Source organism: Corvus moneduloides, chromosome Z (genome assembly GCF_009650955.1).
Source record: "Corvus moneduloides isolate bCorMon1 chromosome Z, bCorMon1.pri, whole genome shotgun sequence".
Classification (NCBI taxonomy): Eukaryota; Metazoa; Chordata; class Aves; order Passeriformes; family Corvidae; genus Corvus; species Corvus moneduloides.
Genome location: NC_045511.1, coordinates 24669641 through 24675969, shown reverse-complemented (window position 1 = coordinate 24675969; position 6329 = coordinate 24669641).

The following is a 6329-nucleotide window of genomic DNA, read 5'->3' as shown; positions in this document are numbered from 1 at the left end:
GGGAAGAGCGGAGCGGGACCCGCCCAGCCCGGCACGGCCGCGGCCGGCACCGCCCCGCCCGGGGCTGCCCCGCCGGGCTCGCCAAGGGAACGGCGCTGGGATGTATGCCTGACGTTGCGGCTGATGTGCTGCTCTGCAGCTGAGGAGGAGGGAAGGGAGCAGGGAATCCGTCACCTTACCAGAGGACAATCAGACAAGTGAAGACGGCGGCCGTAGATAGTAGTTTAAAAATACACCTACATGACTTTTTTTAACATTTTGACTTAAAAATGCTCCTAGGAATGAATGAGAGGCGTCTCAGGAGTGATCTTGATAAAGACATGCCAGGAAGGGCCAGCGCGGCCCACCAAGGGAGCCAGCACTGCAGTAGTCTCAGAATACCTTATTCACATCGAGCTGACTTAAAATTTGCCATGCCCTGCCCCGTCTGTTGTAAAAGGTCTTATAGTCCCTGCTCCTTAAGTTCCCTGGGCCTTGTCTTCGTCTTCCTTCCCTTTTCTGTCCAAGGACAATGGTAGATTGGTGTTGTCTTGGTAGCCTTCAGTCAAGCCTGGTTGCTACTGCAGATGGTGTGCTTTGGTCAAACCTCAACTGCCGGACTTCGTGGGACTAAAAAGTTCACAGTTTGTCAAGCTAGAATTTGTAGCACCCTGAGTCTTGCACAAAAACCTGCTTACCTCCAACATTTTCCTCCTTCAGTGCTTTCTTTGTTTCTTCCTTTGTTGTTTCCCCTGGCTAATTTTTTTTCTTTTAGATCATCAGATTTCTTCATTTAGCTACTTTCTACACATCAAAAAACAGTGTGCTGATTAAGTAAAACTGTGATACTTAAGTTACCACCATCAGATTCCTCACTGGACTTGTTTATTTGTCCTTTTATCCTCTTTACTCAGCCTGTACCACCTCCAGGCAGGAATAGTTTAAAGTGCCCAGTGATGTTGAGTAAGGTTTATTGTGAATCAGAATTATAGTTTCAGTTCCATAACTTCCTTGGCAAATCCTTAATCTTTTGGTTTGATTGTTTAGCTACACACTGGAAATAATACTATTTTTCCCCCCCTTTAGAGGTATTCAAAAAGCAACCACTTCTATGTAGCCCTTCTTGAGCAGGAAAGTTGGACAAGATGACCACCAGTTCATTCCAACCTCAGCTGCTTTGCAACTCTGTGATTACCACAGTGAAGAACTGATTGGTATTTAGATATTGCAGGGTTGGAGGCCCAGACATATTAGGCAGACAGAAAGAAGTCTTGAACTCACAATAGCAAGAAAACCGACAAAAAGCCCAAGGAGAGTGGGCAATAGAAGATTTGCCAGCAAGGAAAAATCTGCTGTCCACTTTACCTTTCACCAGCTATCCTTGAAGCTGGGATTCATGATCCAACAGAGGTTAAGTTGCAAGAACAATAAGCATGTGATGAGTCTGAATGGTAAATATTGAACCAGTTTTGAAAACTGCTTGGCAAGCTGGCAAGTCCAGCATTCCTCTACTGAGCATAACAAAGAAACAATAGGTTAAAAAAAAAAGTGGTACAGTCAGTAAGTGTGACAGGAGCCAGAGAGCGAGAAAAGCTGATAGCTGCTCAGGTCTTCTAGCCTTGGTGCCACGAAAGCTGTGGGACAGATAAAAACTCAAGGCAAGAACAAGAAGCACAGACAAAACAAAGCCCAAACCAAGAACAAGAGGCAAACATGGGACGAACAGGATGACATGACCTGAGCCTCTGGCACAAAAGGATGGTTAGCCAGGACACCACAAGAGGGAATCTGCAAGGACTCGATAGTGTTGCTATGGGAGTAGGGGCAGGGGGGTTTGAGTCTATGGATTTGCCCAGGACTAGTAAACTATAAAACGCTGGTAACTTGTACAATAAGTTGTCTTTGCTTGCTAACACCCAACAGAGTCCGTGCCTCTTCAATCTCCGCAGCAGTGGACCATTTTGGCTTTTTAAAATGTTGTCACATGCTTTTTAAAGAGGCATTTTCTGTTGTGTAATGTTGTGCAAAGTCCTGGTGTTCCCAAACTTTTGCTCAGAGGCATGTCTGCATGCAACTATCTATTAGACTATCTATTAATGAATGGTTGCTCAGTGTAATGTAGCTCCACTCATCCTCCACAAAGACAGTGGCAGGAAAAACCCCACTGAGCCATATCTGGGGTGTGTTTTCTGTTTGGAGGTCTTTCTGAGAGACTTTCTGACCTGTGTTGAGCAAGAGGTTTGGGTTTTTTGGTTGCGATCGATGTGGGAGAGCAGAGCTTCTGTCTGGGTGTGTTATTTGACCATGAGCAGTTGTTATCTACCACAAAGTCAGTGTGATGGGAACATGATAACCAGGGGCACTAGAAAGTTGGCTTCTTCTGTTTGTTCAGGTTGACCACAAGATAATTGGGTGGACAATTATCCATCAGTTTAGAGCTGTTTAAAGCACTTGATGAGAAGGAGAGTATAACTGGGATGTTCTTGTAAGGAATGATTTTTTTTAATGCAGTAGTTCCATTTTTCGTTTTGCCATATAAATGCTTTGTTTGAGACTTTTATCTTTTTACAATAAAGACTCAACTTGGAAATTGTTCACAATACACAAGTTCCTTAAAATAGCTTTATCCACTATATGTCTTAGGTGTATTTAAAGAAGGATGTATTTTCTGATGAATTTGCAATATGTGGGGCTTTTCTACAAACTGAGGTACTCTTTGTATGCACTGACTTGATGGAGAAATACATGGGAAGGATGACTGTGACCTTCTACTTTATCTGTTTTCCCATGTCTGTATGTGTGGCACCCTACAGACACCGTGCCTTTAAGATGACAGTTGAAATCTGCACCTTGCTTGCTGAAATGCCCATTTACATTGAATTTTCCCGCAGCCAGAGTTTAGTGAAAACTGAATGTGGTTTTTAAGCTTGTAACCTTCCACACTTTGGAAGTATGAACAAGCTGCTACATTCCTTCTTCCTCAGGCCTTTTGCAAAAACCAAGGTTAGCTGATTCTTCCAAGTCTGTTTATTTGTAGTTATTTGAATGATGGTGGAACATTGCAAAAATGTTTAAACAACTGTCTACGACATGTGGCATGATCCTCACCTCTTTCCTCACTGTCCTGTGACTTGCATTCAGTGAAGTATTTTCATTCCCCTAGACACTGCTCACACCTGGCTATGGTAATATGCCAATTCCCAGTATCCACCATTAAAACTAATGAACTGTTGAAGCCTAGATAAATCATTTTAGTCATTACAAATAAATATTAAGAAGGCTTAACTGAGTGTAAGGCTCATTTTTAAAGTGCTTCAGTAGATGCATTATCAGGAGATCTTTAAGTTGAGATCTCAGGATACTTCAAAGGCCTCCTGTAACAGCTGGCAGGATTATTAATAACTGCCACTACTGATTTAGGTAAAGAGTGTGTTTTCTTGGGGGATTTTAACTAATGAGTCATGTCATTTTCTTCACCATAGTTTTTATTTGTTTTGCTTTGAAAGAAACAAGTTTCTGTTCTCCAGACATGGATATAGACAGTGTGCCTGGGTTTGACAGCTCAAAAGAGCAACCTACAAATTCTGGAATGTAAGGGTAGGAGCCTCAACTGGGATTTCACCATGACTTCAGTGAGTGCACACTGACTGCCATCAATCTAATGGCCTGGCTGCTGAAGCTCATAGGCCAGTGTTATTAAATAGATAATGGCTTGGGTGTTGGTACAGAACTCTACACACGTATACACGTGCCCTAGTTCTTCAAGCTGGAGGAGAAATCAAAATGGTTGTGTCAGATTTTGCAGGAACAAAGTAGTGATTTGATGCTGGCTGGATGCCAGGCACCCACAGTGGATGGGAGAGAGAAAATATAACAAAGGGTCATGGACTGAGATAAGGAACTGGACAAGTTGCTCACCAAATACCATCACAGGCATGACAGACTGAACTTGGGGATATTAACTGAATTTATTACTAACAAAATCAGAGCAGGATAATGAAAAGTAAGATAAAATCTTAAAAACTCCTTCCCCACACCCCTGCCTCTTTTCCAAGCTCTACTTCCTACCTGTGCATGGAGACAGGGAATAGGGCTTAGGTTCAGTTCATCATAAGTTGCTCCTGCCCCTGCTCAGGGAGGGGAGTCCATCCCCTGCTCCAGTGTGATGTCCCTCCCACAGGAGACAGTCCTCCACAAACTTCTCCAGTGTGAGTCCATCCTACGGGCAGCAGTTCTCCATTAACTGCTCCAGCATGGGTCCCTTTGCACTGGGTGCAGTCCTTCAGGCACAGCCTGCTCCAGTGTGGGTCCCCCTCAGGGTCACAAGTCCTACCGGGAAACCTGCTCCAGTGTGGGCTCCTCTATTCATGAGCTCACAGGTCCCTGCCAGGACCCTGCTCCAGCAAAGGCCTCCCACAGGTTCGCAGCCTCCTTTCAGGCATCCACTTGCTCTGATGTGGGACTCCTCCAGGAGCTGCAGCTGGATCTCTGCCCCACCGTGGATCTCCATGGGCGCACCTGCTTCACCTCTTCTGCACCACGGGCTGCAGGGGAATCCTGAGACTTGTGCCTGGATCATCTTGTCCCCATCCTTCTCCACTGACCTTGATGTGTGCACAGCTGTTCCTCTCCCATATTCTCACTCTGCTACATCTGCGCAATAACTTTTTTCCTTTTTAAATCTGTTATCAGAGACACCTTACTGCCAGTTCTGATTGGCCCAAACTTGGCCAGCAGTAGGTCCATCTCTGAGCCGGCTGGCTTTAGCTTTGTCAGACATGGGGGAAGCTTGTGGCAGTTTCTAACAGAAGCCACCCCTGTAGCCCCCCTACTACCGAAATCTGTCCATGCAAACTCAATACAGTCTACACACACATAAACATGCCCTAACTCTTCAAGCTGGAGGAGAAATTTCACAGAATCGCAGAATACTCTGAGTTGGAAGGGACTATCAAGACCCAACTATCAAGTTGGAAGGATTATCAAGACCAGCTCTTAAGTGGATGGTCCATATGGGGATCAAACCCACAACTCCGGCATTATTAGCACCATGCTCTAACAAACTGAGCTAATCTCATTTTGTGACTTAAAATAGTTACGTCAGGCTTTGCAGGAACAGCATGATCCCAAACTGAGTTCTACTTTTGCAGCACCATCCTCCTGCCAAACTATGTATGTTGCACTACTGCAATTAGCCAAGGAAGGTCTTTCTATTGTCATTGATTTAGATCCCCCATGTTTGCTCACCTAAACAAAGCATTTACTAGCTGTTTGTATTCAGCATTTTGGGTGACAGATGCACTAATACTTGGTGTTATCATAGTGCTGGCCAAATTGCAGAGTGTTACATGTGTCAGGATACTTGCTTATTTTCAAAACACTGCACTTTTCAGATTGTGTATCTTTCTTTTGAATAACTACATGTTTTATATTCTTCTACATACTGTTAAAAACAGCCTAGAGCCTTGAAATACCTAACTCTTGACAGCTGCAGTGGCATTATTTTTCTACTGGCTTCAGTTGGAGTCACTCAATTGACAATTAGCAATGTTTTTAGAAAGTGTATTTTGGAATCCATAAGACTCATTTAGAGTAAAAAATCCTTTTATGCAAAAGGATAACAGTCTTCACTTTAGGCTTTCAGAATGGTATTTTTTGCCAGCTACTTGCCACTTGTAAGTTTCTGTTGATTATGTAAGAATAGGATATTTTTTCATTGATGGTTGCATCTGTTTGTTTATTGGGATTTTTTTATGATGACGCCTCTTTGAGTTCAACACAGTTACTTGGAATTTATGCTAGCATTAATAAGAAGAGAAATACGTTCCTAGCCCTAGATCCTCAGAATGTGAGGTAGTAACCAAAACCAAAACATGGCTGAGCACATTGATACATCACAATGAAAATCAACATAAAGAGTACATTGTTATCCTTGCAGTAAGGCCTTCAAGTGTTGCAGAAATGCAAGAACCATAGTTTCCAGTTGTTGACTGCTTTAACTGCATGGTGCTAACACTGTCATCTCAATGAAGGTTTTTTTGCTTCATGATTTAATGTATAGTTATATTCTCATGCTCTCTTTACTCCCAGAGTCCCTAGCTTTTACTGTGCAGGACCAATGTATTTAGCAAGCAAGCAACTGGATCAGATTTTTTGCCTTCAGTTTCCCTCTCCCCAGTCATGTCTCCTATTCTCATCTTCTGGCCTACAGCAAAAATCTCATGCTGTTCCTTGGATGAACATGTTTCATCACTGGGATTCCCATGCTATCTGCTCTGCACTCTACATCAATACAGCTACAACCAGTGCATGAACATGAGGCTGAAGAAGCTGCAGTAAGTGGTGGCAAC